At 42.8% G+C, this 16,657-nt stretch overlaps 1 protein-coding gene across 6 annotated transcripts in view; it reads right to left on the reverse strand.

The window, feature by feature from the left end:
• col8a1a (collagen, type VIII, alpha 1a) overlaps positions 1-16,657 on the reverse strand; it is a 92,553-nt gene that overhangs the window by 18,391 nt on the left and 57,505 nt on the right. For 5 of the 6 annotated variants that reach the window (XM_078409553.1, XM_078409554.1, XM_078409558.1 and 2 more), the window contains one exon: positions 4,933-5,033. The gene's annotated coding sequence lies outside the window, so the exon portion shown is untranslated. Of the gene's footprint in view, positions 1-4,932; positions 5,034-6,701; positions 6,799-16,657 lie in introns of those variants that run through there. The other variant, XM_078409557.1, reaches the window with a different exon arrangement.

The following is a 16,657-nucleotide window of genomic DNA, read 5'->3' on the forward strand; positions in this document are numbered from 1 at the left end:
TTTGTGCGAAAAAGTTACCCCTCAGATTCCTATTAAATCTTTTCCCCTTCAATATAAACCTATGTCCTCTGGTCCTCAATTCACCTACGCTGGGCAAAAGACTCTGTGCATCTACCTGATCTATTCCTCTCATGATTTTATACACCTCTATAAGATCACTGCTCATCCTCCTGCGCTCCAGGGAATAGAGTCCCAGCCTACTCAACCTCTCCCTATAGCTCAGATCCTCTAGTCTTGGCAATATCCTTGTAAATCTTCTCTGTACCCTTTCCAGCTTGACAACATCTTTCCTATAACATGGTGCCCAGAACTGAACACAATACTCAAAATGTGGCCTCGCCAATGTCTTATACAACTGCAACATGACCTCCCAACTTCTATACTCAATACTCTGACTCATGAAGGCCAATGTACCAAAAGCCTTTTTTGACTAAGATACTTCTTAGTATCCATGGGATCTGGTTTTCCAGCCACCAAGTGCATCTCTCTTTAGATGGAAACAACCATTATCATGCAAAATCTATCCAGTACAGCCCAATTCCAGTTCCATTTGCCCAAATTGAAGTTTTTGAGTAATCAAAGATATTACATTTTCCAGATATTTCCTGTGTTCTAGACAGTAAAGAATTTCCCCTATCTGCAAATTCTGCTAATTTTACTTTCTAAGAAATAGAAACTCAAGTAGTGCTGGTATGTTTTTTTAAACCTATTCACTTCTATTCATTAGGGGTACAAATTATGAAATGGAGAAGGCCAACCTCAGTCTTGAGACTTTTTCTAGCTCATGTAAATATGCCAGTGCAAAGAAAAATAAATCGTAGTTATCAGAAGCTGGCTGCTGCAAATCTCACATTTTGGGTCCCTTTCCCAAACAGGGACTGGAGAACTTAGCTTTTATTTTTAAGGTTGTTCCCTAAAGAAACGTTTCGTTAACCAGTTCCTGTGCCGAAAAGAATATGGTGGGTCAGGCCTTGAATTTGGTTGAGAAAACAGTAATGTTAGCACCCTGGATAAATTGTCCACCTGGGCTCTCACACATTTGCTGGTCATTTGATCAAAGCCATGAAAGCAACACCAGCCTAGATCGTGAACATAAAATACATTTGGAGGTAAAGTCTGCTCGCAAGATGTTATCATGTTTTTGAAAGGGAAAAATAGATCTCCAACCATGATGTCATTACTTCACTCTTCCCTTCCATCATTTGATACTTTCTACCTTTTCAACATATATTAATACTTTAAAAATGTGGAAAATTGAATCTGTGAGGGAAGTTCAACATTGAGCATGTTTATCTTGCAACCCACTCAAACACCAGACAGTGGCTAGGGTTCTTTTTGCCTTCCTTTTAAGCCTTGTGATAAGATACTCTTGGAGACACAAGAAACTACAGGTGCTGGAATCTAGAGAAAAATACAAAGTGCTGAAAGAACTCAAGGGGCCAGGCAGCATCTGTGGAGAGAATGGACAGTGTTTTGTGTCGGGATCCTTCTTCAGACTCCTCAGAATAAAGAGATACTCTTTATTATTTACTTGTTTATACCATGGTTAATTTACTGCTTTGGCCAAGGCTTTGTTCTACAATGTTTATTATTACATGAGCATTCTTATCAACAGCATTCCTGACAAAAATAGGAATGTTCACGCACATCCCAAGAGATACTGACAGTATCAGGATGCGATTTTTTTAACATAATCTTGGACCCATTCTTAAAATGCTACCTGCTGGGATCATCTGCACAACTGGTCTATCAAGCCAGAGTTGCAGGAAAGCCAACACAACTCACAGAAACGTCTGCTCAACAGAGGTCACGAGTCTCCAGATAGCTGGCAATGTTTTTGCTATTTTAACTGTTTGAATATATATTTCCATTAATTGTCTCCACAGTTAAAAACATAAAAATGGTGATCTCCTTCTGAATTAGGATCAAGATTAGGATTACAATGATGTAAACCAGTCAGTCTGAAGAAGGGTCCCGAGCCGAAACATTACTCCTCCTTCATTCTCCACAGACGCTGCCAGACCTGTTGAGTTACTCCAGCAATTTGTGTTTATCTTCATTTTAAACTCTCAGTGACTTGGAAAACAAAGGGTGCTAATTAATCCCATTAAGGAGTAATTTTAATTGTTCGAAAATAAAATCTGTTTACAATTTTATTTTTGGATTAATTTGCAAGAATTTAAGGGGAGGAGTTTCTCATTTAAGCCTCTGAACTGTAAACAAATAATTCCTATTAGTACCCTATCTGAGGATTCATGAAATGCACATATGTGTTCCAGTTTCATCACCTGCCCTGTTAGCCTAATTGTAAAAATATTTCACCTGAAATCTTAGCACGGTATTGTGAGTAGCTGCACAGGTAGAGTTACCATCTTTTGGATAAAGCATTCAACATCTCTAGCAACTGGGGTGAAATGCTAAGAATGTCTTCAGCTTGCCAAATCAAAGAAACACTATACCCAGCTGATGAATGGAAAAGCAGTTGCTGCCTGGACCCAACATGGATAGGTGACGTTCAGCCTGATTGTAAGGGGAGGGGTGAAACTGGAACAGGACAAAGTGTGCCAGGTAATAGGTGAACACAGGCTGGAGGGGCCGGGTGGGGAGGAGGGGGGGAGGGGGATTGGGTTGAGGGGGGAGGGTGGGGTGGTTTGATATGCAGATGGTTGGACAAAGACCAGATATTAAAAAATAGAAGATGCAAGACATAAATATTGAAGAGTTGCGAATTGTGAATACAGCACATGGACTGTAGGTGGAGGGGAGAAATAGGTGCGAGTCCATGTGGGGTGGAGGAAAAGGGGAGGTTGTTAGAGGTTACCTAAAATTGGAGAATTCAATGTTCATACTGGTGGGTTGTAAGCGCCTCAATCGGAATATGCGGTGCTGTTTTTTCAATGTGGCTTTACTCTGGCAATGGAGGAGGCCCAGGACAGAAAAGTCAATATGGGAGATAGACACAAAAAGCTGGAGTAACTCAGCAGGACAGGCAGCATCTCTGGAGAGAAGGAATGGGTGATGTTTCGGATCGAGGCCCTTCTTGAGACTGGTTAGGGCTAAGGGAAATGAGAGATTCTCCCATGCAACTGTCGAGTCAATATTATTGTACGGGTGCGAGGCATGGACTCTCACTTGAGCACTGTCCAAGTCTCGATGGTATCTACACCCGAATGCTCAGAAAAGTTCAAAATGTCAGTTGGAGGGACCATACGACCAACGCCCAGCTCTATGGGGAGATTCCACCTCTGACCGAGAAGATCAGGTCGAGAAGGGTGAGGCTCGCTGGTCATTGCCACCACCGTCCAGAAATACCAGCAAACAAGGTTGTGCTGTGGGAACCCACCCATGGAAGACGGAACCCGGGACGGCCAAACATGATGATGCTGACATTGATGGAAGACTCGTATGCAGAGACAAAAGAGAAGCTTGCCAGCTGTATGGAGGACAGAGATGTGTAGTGCGTCCGTCACAGTGCCCGTCGGAAACCAGCACCACTGCCTCGCTAATATTTTCAACGATTTTAATTAATTAAAAAAGAAACGAGAGATACAGACGGCGACGTGGAGAGATAAAGAACATTGAATGAAAGATATGCAAAAAAAGTAACGATGATAAAGGAAACAGGCTGTTTGTAAGAGAAGCTAGTGTGACTTGCGTGAGGGAGGGATAGAGACAGAGGGAATTCCGGGGCTACATGAAATGAGAGAAATCAATATTCATACCACTGGGCTGTAAGCTGCCCAAGCGAAATATGAGATGCTATTCTGACAATAGAGGAGACCGAGGACAGAAAGGTCTGTGTAGGAATGGGAAGGAGAATTAACGTGTCCAGCAACCGGGAGATCAGGTTGGTTCACACGTGCTTAGTGAAGGTGTTCCGCAAAACGATCGCCCAGTCTGTGTTTGGTCTCGCCGATGCATGAGTCCACATCTTGAACAACGGATGAGGTTGGAGGAGGTGCAAGTGAACCTCTACCTAACCTGAAAGGACTGTCAGGGTCCCTGGACAGAGTCGAGGGAGGAGGTATAGTGACAGATGTTGCATCTTCTGTAGTTGCAAGGGAAGGTACCTGGGGAGGGGTCATTTGGGTGGGAATTGACTGACATCTATTACAAACCCACTGACTCCCACAACTATCTTATTTCAAAGTCAATTTGGGAATGGGAATGGGAGTTAAAATGGCTAGCAAATGGGAGATCTGGCATGTCTTGGAGGACATCGGGACACCGGATACAGTAGATGAGGTTAGAGGAGGTGCACATGATCTTCTGTCTCACATAAAAGGACCTCTGGGGTCCCTGGATGGAAGCTAGGGAGAAGGTATAGAGAAAGGTGATACGTCTCTTGCGGTTGCAGAGGAAATACCTGGGGACTTGGGTGGGAAGGGATGGGAGAACCAAGGGGTTGTGAAGGAAGTGGTCTCTGCGGAAGGTAACATAAGGCTGGAGATGGGAAGATGTGACTGGTGGCGGGATTGGAGGTAGATATTGGAAGATGATGTGTTGGATACGGAGGTCGGTGAGGTGCAAGATGACCAGGCCGCCACCTATAGGTAGGCTCTTTGCCTCTTCCGTATCACCCGACCTCTGTTAAAACCACATGAGCAGGCTGCAAATAGATTGGTACTGGAGTTTAAATGTATTGCATTTTCATATCTCATACGAGCCAAATTCTTCACCAAAGGTGAAAGTATGACCACGGTCTCCAGTTTCAAAAGGAATACCACCTTGACACCTTTAGACTTTAGGCATGCAGCGAGGAAACAAGCCCTTCGACCCACACTAATACCATCTAGTACTACACACTAGGGACAATTTACAATTTACAGATGCCAATTAACCTACAAATCTGTATTGCTTTTAAGTGCGGGAGAAAACCAGAGCAGCCAGAGAAAACCCATGCGGTTACAGGGAGGACGGTATTTTTCTTACCTGGCAAGAGCTACACCCGACAGCGCTGTTATAACCACAAGTCGTGTGAAGAGTGCAAGCAGTGGATATCACTTAAAGGTTCCCAGCAGTTCAGAACCAACCTACAGAATAAATGGATATCATGGAAAGGAATTACATAATGACAATTTATCATTGCATGCCAAACAGTTCAAACTCATAGGTATAATTTCTATTCCCACTGACATTTGCCAGCAAAAGAAAATATAAATTTATATATCTTTACACTAGAGGGTGCCATGGTTTCAAGAAACATTCAGCAACAAAAACTGCAATGGGATGTACTCAGAAGAGAGAAGTTATGAACATCAAAATTCATAGAGTCTAATGTCATCAAGCCAATTTGCAAAATAAGAATTGCGATAATTGTAATGATGCAGGTTAAATCGATGAGATTTCTTCATCAATTTATATGTTAGAAACTGCAATAAGTTGACTGTCCACTGATTTGTTTTAAACATTCATTATGACCCTTTCTGGTATGACAGAATGTTGAATTTCCATATATTCATTTCTTTTAGTTAGTTTTTCTTCTGCGTAACACATTTTAGATTGGTACCAGTTCAACAAACACTGCAGTGTCTGGAGATTTTGTCCTAAACTATTTTGGTATAATAACTCCGAAATTTTTTATATACATCAATCTCTGCGAACAATTCTCAAATACATGGATCTTTGCAAGAGAACAGCCTTACATTTGGGATCCTAGGTTTTGTAAACAGAGTTAGAGTACAAGAACAAAGCTAAAATTAACTTTCATAACAGACTTGTTAAACTGCAATTGGGGTCTCGTGCCACACTTTAAATGTGAAGATATAAAGAAAGTGCAGAAGGGATTTAATTTAGTTTAGAGATACAGTGCGGAAACACCATTGTCCCACCGAGTCCATGTTGACCAGCGATAACCTGTACACTAACACTATCCTACCCACAAGGGACAACATACAATTTTTACCAAAGCCAATTAACCTACAAACTTGTACGTCCTTGGGTTGTGGAAGGAAACCGGAGCACCCGAGGAAAACCCACGTGGTCACAGGGAGAACGTATAAATTCTGCACAGACAGCGCCTGTAGTCAAAATCAAACTTGCGTCTCTAGCGCTGTAAGGCACCAACTCTACTGCTGCACCACCATGCTGCCCCATTTACTAAAATGATTTCAAGGATGAGGGACTTCAGTTATGTGGATAGACTGGAGAAGATGGGGATATTCTCCTTGGGGCAGAGGAGGTTGTAAGAGGGTCTGACTGAGGTATTGAGAATCATAAAAGGTAAAGACTGACAAGACACAGATCAACATTTCCCACTGGCAGGGTCAAGAACTGGTGGACTTGGGAAAGAGTGTGCTAGATATGAAGAAACATTTTTTTGTGCAGTCAGTAGCAAGGTTTGAACTGCACTGCCAGAGAGAGCAGTAGAGACAGATTCAAATATACCATTTGTAATAGAGCTGGCTATATATATGAAAACAGTTAATCTGCAGAACTATCGAGAGATCGGGGAGTGGGACTAATTGATTTGCTCTTGTACAGAGCCAGCATGGACTCAAGTGGATCAAATAACCTGCTTCTCTGTTGTAACAATTTGGTGATTCATTTGTCTTTCCAGTTATTCATGCATGCGTAAAAATCAACTGTGATTTACGGTATAAAACATTAAGAATCAGTTAGAAAATGTTACCAGCTGTCATGTTAAATAATATTATTCTCCTAAAAGTAACACCTTCAAGAATCAGTGCAATCATCATTACCTTAACGCACGAAAGTACATCCAGAATAAATATTTCCAGCATAAATTCCATACCAAAGAGGCAAGCCAGCACTGTCTGCTTCTGAACAAGCATAATATGCAGCTTCCTCTGTGGACAGATCGGTATGTAAGATCTGTTGGGTTTTATACCTTTTTGCTGTGGTTTTAGTCGTTGTATTTTAAAACCCATTTTTTGATCCAAGGTATTTAAGGCCAAGCTAAACAAACAGCCATGTGGTAACAGGGAGACACGGATGGCAGCTTTGTTTTCATAGGCCTGTTCCCTGCATGGTTTATGTGTGTTTGTTCGAGTACAGAGGCTGAGATTTTGAAATCAAAACAGCTCAGTGGAAGGAATCCAGACCACCTACCCAACCACAACTTGTCTAATGCTGTAGGAAGGAACTGCAGATGCTGGTTTAAACCAAAGATAGACACAAAAACCTGGAGTAACTCAGGCAGCATCTCTGGAGAGAAGGAATGGGTGATGTTCAGGGATTGAAATCCTTCTTCAGACTGAAGAAGGGTCTCGACCCAAAATGTAACCCATTCCTTCTCTCCAGAGATGCTGCCTGAACTGCTGAGTTACTCCTTTTTGTGTCTATCTTGTCTAATGCTACTTTACTAGACTAAGCATTGCCAAACCTTCAAAATTAACCAGCTGAATGTCTTAAGATTGTGAAGTTGTTTTATTTAAGTTGATCACTGTCAGATATGAATTACTAAACAAGTGTTTGTGATGGGTGTCAGTTTAGGTTAGAAGACAGGCTACTGGTCAAGAAAACTCAGGGATCAACGTTTGGGGAAGATTACAAATGAGAAATGTTACATGAAACTTGAGCTTTCCATGCACAAATGGGCTACTAGGTTTTTTGACAATTCCACATTGTCCTACAAGTCTGTGGGCTGTTTGGAAGCATCTTTACTTTTTTCTTTGGGTATATGGATGTATCAAGTCCATCGGGTCTAAAGGGTTTTAGTTTTTTTGTTTTAGAGATACAATGCAAAAACAGTCCCTTCGGCCCACTGAGTCCGCGCCGACCAGCGATCCCCGCATATTAACACTATCCTACACACTCTAGGGACAATTTACACATACATCAAGCCAATTAAGCTACAAACCTGTACGTCTTTGGAGTATGAGAGAAAACTGAAGATCTCGGAGAAAACCCATGCGGTCAATAGACAATAGGTGTAGGAGTAGGCCATTCGGCCCTTCGAGCCAGCACCACCATTCAATGTGATCATGGCTGATCATTCTCAATCAGTACCCCGTTCCTGCCTTCTCCCCATACCCCCTGACTCCGCTATCCTTAAGAGCTCTCTCTAGCTCTCTCTTGAATGCTTTCAGAGAACTGGCCTCCACTGCCTTCTGAGGCAGAGAATTCCACAGATTTACAACTCTCTGACTGAAAAAGTTTTTCCTCATCTCCGTTCTAAATGGCCTAATCCTTACTCTTAAACTGTGGCCCCTGGTTCTGGACTCCCCCAACATTGGGAACATGTTTCCTGCCTCTAGCGTGTCCAACCCCTTAATAATCTTATATGTTTCGATAAGATCCCCTCTCATCCTTCTAAATTCCAATCATGGGGAGAACGTACAAATTCCATACAGACAGCACCTGCAGTCAGGATCGAACCCGGGTCTCCGGCGCTGCCTATCCTGCCTATAAGATCCAGTGTTGAAGAGTGTATTGGAAGCCCATACAGTCTACAGAAGATACCAACCTCACTTCACTTCCCGAGATGCCACTAAATTGCTTGAAATTACATTATTCCTGTTCATGGAGTGTGTAAACTGCACAGAAGTACATTGAAGAAGCTCATCAGCCTAGACTGATTTAAAGAGCTGTTACCCTCTTCATAATGTCTAGAAGACACATTAGCCTGTCCATTGATGTTTGGAAGAATCATTCTTCATTCTGTCCACAGTGTTTATGATCTCCCCAGACTTTACCTTGATCTACTGACTTCATGACAGTTAATCAAGATGGTGTCATAGTTGTAATGCTACAGAGAGACATTTTCTATTCATTCGCTTCTTAGGATCTAGAATCAGTGGTTCAGCCTGACACAAAATGTTGGAGTAACTCAGTGGAACAGGCAGCATATCTGGAGAGAAGGAATGGGTGATCTTTCAGGCCGAGAACCTTCTTCAGGCTGAGAGTCAGGGGAGAGGGTAACTGGAGATATGTTAGGCCAGAACTAATTGCCCAACCCTAAATTGTCTTTGAACTGAGTAGCATGTTAGGCTAGTGAAGGGTTAAACTCATTGTTGGAGGTAGACTTGCATTACAGAGCTGACTGGTTAAGGATGGCAAATTTCCAGCGGGGATCAGTAAAATATGAGGTTTTCTGGGAAATCCCGAAGTTTTATAGTCATCGTTCCCAATGACAAGTTTTCTTAATTTGAATTTAAATTCCACAACTGTGAGGTATAATTTGAACTCGGTGCTATTCTCCAGTTACTTAACCACTGTACCACCAGCAACCACAGACTAGTGCATATCCTCTTACAGCAAGAACCACAACCCATTCTGCCTGCTAACCAACTCGTCTCTCTGCCAATGAAAGGAACAGCAGCCCTCAGTATTTTCAGACCGGGCTTCTTCCAGGCTGCATCAAGTGACTTCTGTTTAGTCAACCGACAATCCAGACCCGCATCAAACAAGTCACTGATACTCTCCTTGATTATCAGAATGAATAGGAACTGTGCGCATGATGCACCAAAAACATGGTATGGTAGCTGAACCTGAAGCCTAAAACCATCACATGACATTGTGTGTTCCTTCTCACTAAGATTCACATGCTGAGTGTTTTCACAAAACTGAAAACACAACAAATCATAAGCTATCCGAGTTCAGTAGCCGGGTGAGACCGGCTGAATCATTTTGAATTTGTGTAATGGCTTAACCTCCATTGACCTAACTGAGATCCAAAACAGCTGATTATGCCTTTTCCTTATGACCTCACAAGGTTTACACTATTTTACTTTGATGTTGTTGCACTTGATCTTAACAATTCTTGATAACTGTTCACTGCGCGGCACAGTGGCGCAGCGGTAGAGTTGCTGCCTTACAGAGCCAGAGACCCGGGTTCAATCCTGACTACGGGTGCTGTCTGTACGGAGTTTATACATTCTCCCTGGTACCGCGTGGGTTTTCTACAGGTACTCTGGTTTCTTCCCACACTCCAAAGATGTACAGATTTGTAGGTTAATTGGTTTTGTTTAAATTGTCCCTAGTGTGTAGGATAATGCTGGCGGTCGGCATGGACTCAATGGCCGAAGGGCCTGTTTCGGCGCTATATCTCTAAAGTCTAAAGTGCAAACATATAAATGCGATGTGGCAAATACGTAAAGTTGCAAGCCAAGGAATAGGTAAGCTGCACTTGCTACATCTGTGAGCCATTCAAAATGAATAATTCATATCAATATTCAAAGTAATTAAACAGACTAAATTGTCACAAATTACACTGCAAAAGAATGCAACAAATATTCCAAGTGCAGCCTCACCAACATCTTGTACAACTGTGCCATAACGTCCCAATTTGTGTACTTTATTTACTGACTGCTGAAGGCCAACATACCAAAGCCATTTAATGATCTGCCATTTATTGAGATTATGACTGATCCACGAACCAACTAAATATTTTGGTCTATTCTCCACAATTCTTTTGTAACTTGTGTAAGAAAAAATCTATCAATCACCGTTTTAAGATTAACAATGGACTAAGCGTCAGTAGCTGTTTGCAAAGGACTGTTCCCAACTTAAATAGCTTGTCAAGTGTAAAAGTGATTCATAACTACCTTTGCAAAAGGACTGGTTCTGATTTTTTGACAATCCTTCTGATCCGACACTGCCCCAATCAGCAAACAGGCTTATATGTGTGTACACTACGAGTTACTCCCAACAACTAGTAAACTTTGACCAAATCTCTGAAATTCCATTAATCAAAACCTTAGATTGTGTAAAATGTTCTCGTAATATTAAACTTTGACTTCACTGTTGGGAAATGGAATCCACGTGAAGCAGTTTTATTTTAAATATGATGATGGGAAGTGTATAGTGCATGTTTTGAAATCTTGCACACATTTCCCGTTGAAGTCATACCCATCAGGAAATTGGACCAGGCACGGCATTTTGCAATTTACCCCAGTGCAAGTTTATTTTCCCTGTTGCATTTTATGAATATGATTAGGTCATCAATGTGCATGGGTCCTTTTAATCAATTATGACAGAAACTGGATCTAAAATGCCATGAGTTATGACTAAGGTTAGAGGGATCTATAAATTAGTGAGTTTATTCAATTTCTCTGCAGTGAAGTCAAAGTTTTAGATTGCGAGAAATTGATCTGTGGACCCAGTGACCACCATCTACTCCAGCCTTTTCGCCAGAGATGCTGCCTGACCTGCTGAGTTACTCCAGCATTTATTGTCTATCTTCATGAGTTGTGACTGTTTGAAATAACTCTTATCAATGAATGCATCATGCAGAACTACACACAAATTAAAATATGCACCCTCAAGGGTAGCATTTTAAATATATAAAAGTTTACACTGTAATTTTTCTTAAGGAAAAAAAAAATCATAGAAAACTAGGTGCAGGAGTGGGCAATCCGGCCCTTCGAGCCAGCACCGCCATTCAATATGATCATGGCTGATCATCCAAAAATCAGTATCCCGTTCCGAGTTTTTCCCCATATCCCTTGATTCCCTTAGCGGAAGAGCTAAATCTAACTCTCTCTTGATTAATCCCACCTACCAGCGTTCGGCCCACATCCCTCTAAGCCATTCACATCAATGTAGAAGGAAAGGAGGTGTTACAAGCCGAAACCCAACCATGAATCATGGAAAAATATAGCAGAATCATAGAATGATACAGTGTGGAAACAGGCCCTTAGGCCAACTTGCCCACACTGGCCAACAGTGTCCTAGCTGCACTAGTCCCACTTGTCTGCGTTTGGTTCGTATCCCTCCAAACTTGTCCTATCCATGTACCTGTCTAACTGTTTCTTAAATGTTGGGATAGTTCCAGCCTCATCTACCTCCTCTGGCAGCTTGTTCCACACACCCACCACCCTTTGTGTGAAAAAGTTAGAACTTGAATTCCTATTAAATCTTTTCCCCTTCACCTTGAACCTATGTCCTATAGTTCTCGATTCCCCTACTCTGGGCACGAGACTCTGTGCATCTACCTGATCTATTCCTCTCATGATTTTGTACACTTCTATAAGATCACCTCCACTTCTGCGCTCCATGGAATAGAAACCCAGCCTACACAACCTCTCCATATAACTCACACCCTCGAGAGAAGGAGTTCAGTTGAGCATTCATCTCTGTGCCAGCACTTTGAAAGCTTAATTCAATTCATCCCACTTTTTACACGCAGCCTGGTAAGTTTTTCCTTGTATTTATCAATTTCCGTTTGAAGTTATTATATTGTCCAAACACTGTGAGAAAAGAAATGGAGGCAAGAAAATCATCTTGTCCAGTCTCCTGTGCAAGTCGACAATTCCTTATTTGATTGAGCTTGTGGTCACTCCACCTAACTATAAACTTTGCTTTAATACCATGTAATCCCCGTGATTCAACTTGGAATTGGAATAAACAGCTCATGAAGGAGTGCCATAGTTGTGGTGTTTACTTTTTGCAACTGAGGCTTGGGTTTAAATCTGATTAATTTTGCACATTAATAGTCAATAGTCAATAGTCGTTTATTTGTTACATACACATAAATGTGTAGTAAAATGAAACATTACCCGCAGTTGAACAATAAGACCAATAAGATTAATCAATAAAAATGCAATAACACATACAATCACAACTAACACCAAACAAAAAGAAACATCCATCACAGTGAGTCTCCTCCAGTCCCTGCTCACTGTGATGGAAGGCCAGAATGTCTTTTTCTCTTCCCTGCCGTCTTGTCCCGCGGTCAGGCTGTTGGAGTTGCCACGTTGGGGCGGTCGGGGCTCCCGATATTGAAGCCCCCGCTGGGCGGTGAAAGGTCAACGGACTATTTCAGGCCGCGCCGGATGGTGAAAGGTCCGCGACGGGCCGACCCAAGCCCCGCGATTCGGGGCGGGCGAACACGCTGCCTCTGCCGCTGCCGGAGCTCCCGATGTCGGCCCCCACCCAGGGGTCTGCGGGCTTCCGACGTCCACGCGGCCCACGCCGGAGCCTCCGGAGACGAGTCGCAGCCGTTCCCGCAGCATCCGAAGGCGGCCAGCGCCGCAGGTGGTGAGTCCGGACCGCGGGCTCTGCGAACCAGAGCCGCAGGTGGTCCCAGGTGCATGGCCGGTGGTAGGCCGCAACGGGAACGGAGACACGACACAGAACAAAGGTCACGTCTCCGTTCGGGAGAGAGAATGTTACAGTTCCCGTTCCCTCCCACACCCCCCCCCCCCCCCCCAAAACATAACATACAACACTACATCATATTAAACTACAATTCAGACAAAAACAACAAAAAACACAAAAGACAGACGGACTGCAGGCAAGCCGCAGCTGCAACGGCAGCGCTAACTAATGTTTATTCAATTTTAGGGGGTCAGTTGCATATCATAAAAAGACATGATGTATAATTTGGAAAATCCTAGCTTGGCCAAATGAAAAATTCACATTGCTAGGTGTTCTTCCAAGGACTAATCCAATTCTATATTGGATTTAGAATTTTCTTATCTGAAACTAATCAGTTCAGAATCTAAAATAATTTAAAAAGTGAAAGTCCTTTTTGGAGACTTCAAAAAACACTTTAAAGCATTCGATGTTGACAAATGAATTCAGAAAGTTAAAAAAATTGACACAAGAACATAACAGTGCAGAAATTGCACATCATTCTATTTTCATTGTTTGAGGAAGGGTCTCGGCCCGAAACGTGACCCATTCCTTCTCTCCAGAGATGCTGCCTGTCCCGCTGAGTTACTCCAGCTTTTTGTGTCTATATTCTTTTTTCATTGGCGTAACAAGAAAATGGTGAATGGTATGGTGATCAAGATGAAGGTGGTTACGAAAATGAAGTGACCTACTTTGGTTAAAATGCTATGTAATGGCAGAATTTGTACTCCCTAATAATGTATCAGATTGTAGTGGAATACTAAGGATTGCTATTGAAGCATTTGAAGTGTAAGCCAATCTTTCCAGTTGCTGAAGGATGAAGAATAAAAACAGATCCAACTAGTACAAATCCAAAAGAGAAGTGGGAAAATGAATGAAAGGAAACCCTACAGCAATAACCTTTATTGCGGAGGCAACTCAGAATGGAGGTGGGGTTGGGTTAGTGGTACATTTCGATACTGACACATTGTTAATAGAAAAGTTTTGCCAATGATAATTGCAAGGCAAAGTAGCAAAACTAGACCTTGATGATGAAGACAGGGAGAAATGTACCAAGTTTATTAGGAAGAATAACAATAATAACAAGCAGTTACAAAAGGTGGAACCAAAGGAGCAATAACATACATGCACGCTTAGATAGGTGGATGATGCAAGTCTAGAGGTAGGACTGAGGATCAGAGGGAAACTCACAGATAGGATTTGTAAACATATGGATTTTTAAATGCTTAGAATCATAGAGTGATAAAGTGTGGAAACAGGCCCTTCTGCCCAACTTGCCCACATGGGCCAACAAGTCCCGGCTCCACTAGTCCCACCTGCCTGCGTTTTGGTACATATCACCCCAAACCTTTCCTATCCATGGACCTGTCTAACTGTTTCTTAAACCCTGCGATGGTCAACAACTGCTTGTGTTACAGAATGGTAAGTGGGCAGTAACCAGAGAGAATAGGTTACATGGAGATAAACGCAGGTGAAATAATTTTTGGATGAGATGGAACTGAGAAGTTCAGCAGATTTAGAGCATTGTCCATGAAGTAATTTCAGTGATGTCAGAATCAGGTATAAGCAGAGGTGGAATTAAATAACATCTGGATGTGAATGTAATTACGATACGATACAATAAAACTTTATTCATCCCCGGAGGGAAATTGGTCTGCCAGTGGTCACAACACACAAGGTACATGAAAAAAGTACCTTGATATTAAAAGTGAAAACATAAAGAAAAAGACGTGTCTGTTGGCTAGCTACTGTGAGCACGGCGCCTTCACCGGAACAAATGAACAGACAAACAAATGAACGCAGACTTATCCCATGGGCAGAGGATTCTAAACTGGAGTGCCCCCCTTCCCCTCCGCTGGGTCCCCATTGTTCTTCACGGCGGTCCCCCCACGCCAGGTCCCCATTGTCTTCTTCTCCCCCCCTCGCGCTCATCGACTGTTGATCGCAGGTCGATCGTGAGGCCCCACCACCGTCGAGGTCCCCGCCGGCTCCAAGGCTCCTGTTGCCGCCGAGGCCCCCGTTGCCGCTGAGGCCCCACCACCGCCGTGTCTCCTGTTGCCATTGAGGCTCATGCTTCTGCCCAGGCACCCGCTGCTGCCGCCAACACTTCCCATCGTCGCCTCCGCTGAGGCTCCTTCGGCCCAGGCAAGCCTCGTCATCCGGCTTCTCCGCAGTCCCCTGGGAGGCCTGTGGGGCGAGTCGGGTCTACCGACTTCGGCCGGCGCTGCGGTAGTTCGGTGGGTGGATGAGGCTCGCGCTGCTCCCTGGGACACTCCCTCTGCGCGCGGGGCTCCCTGGGGCAATTGATCAGGATGCTGACTATGTATGGTGAGGTTTTGTTCAGGGTTAACCAGCTTCTGATATTGCAGACTGTTATGTTTTACCTAAATAATCTGATGGCTGTAGTGAATTGCCACGTAGAAGCAAACGGTGGAATTTCTGTTATCTGAAAAGGAAATACACGTCACCATTGTTACCCTAGAGGAAACACTGAAAACACTGACTCTGTTATACCCTGACGTTATCCACTTGAGGTAATCCTGAGTAGTTGTCAGTTATAAGAGATTACTGTATAATGGAACAAACCGTTAAAATCTTCATATCAAGATAAATTTGATCCAAGGATCCAGGTTCAATGTACTCAATCATTCACAATCACTTGCCTTGTAAAACTTTCTTGTCCAAAAACAATACATAAAAAAGCATGCCGTGTTCCCAAATGAACTTGGACATTGAATAAAGCTACAGTGCACTAACAGATAGCTGTGCAAGTAAGAACACTCACTCTCATCAAAAGCACATGTTTTATGGTCTATTGCATTCATTTGCTGGAAGAATAAATTTGTTGAGCTGGAGATTTTACAAAGTGGACATTTCACAAATTCTAATACTGCAAAATCTTGATCCAGTCACAACATTTCTACCCAAATCAGCTTCACCATGCAAAAGGATATACTTTTAAGGTGAGGAATAGGAGGTTTAGAGGGGAGTTGAGGAAGATTTTTTTCACCAAGGGGGTGGTTGAAATCTGGAATGCACCACCTGAGGTGGTGGAAATAGACGCACTTACAACATTTAAGACGCATCTGTATGGGCACATGAATCACCGAACATAGTAAGCTACGGACTGTGCTGGTAAATGGAATAAGTGTAGATAGGTACATGATGGCATAGACAATGGTGGGCTGAAAGGTGATTTATTTGCTTTGCGACTCTATCTCACGTTTTCTTGCACGACAGAGGGAGTCACAGTGCTGCTGATGTTAGATGGATATTTTTAAGGCAAAGATAGATACATTCTTGAATAGAATGGGTGTCAAGGGTTCTGGGGAGAAGGCAGGAAATTGGGATTAGGAGGCAGAGATCAGCCATGATTAAATGGCGGAGTAGACTCAATAGACCAAATTCTACTCCTATAACTTGTGGACTTGTATAAAGCCTTCCACTGAACACAGCAGGGATAACACTAAAAAGGTGTAAAATAATGACTTTTGGAGATGCATTTTACAATGTTAAGAAATTCCCCTTTTTTATATATCAAATCAACATTTAAAAACAGGCAGAGGGAATTCTTTGCCATTACCTGCGATTAATGTTCAGAGAATGGCATGTATCTTAG

The sequence above is a fragment of the Rhinoraja longicauda genome, chromosome 12, assembly GCF_053455715.1.
Source record: "Rhinoraja longicauda isolate Sanriku21f chromosome 12, sRhiLon1.1, whole genome shotgun sequence".
NCBI lineage: Eukaryota > Metazoa > Chordata > Chondrichthyes > Rajiformes > Arhynchobatidae > Rhinoraja > Rhinoraja longicauda.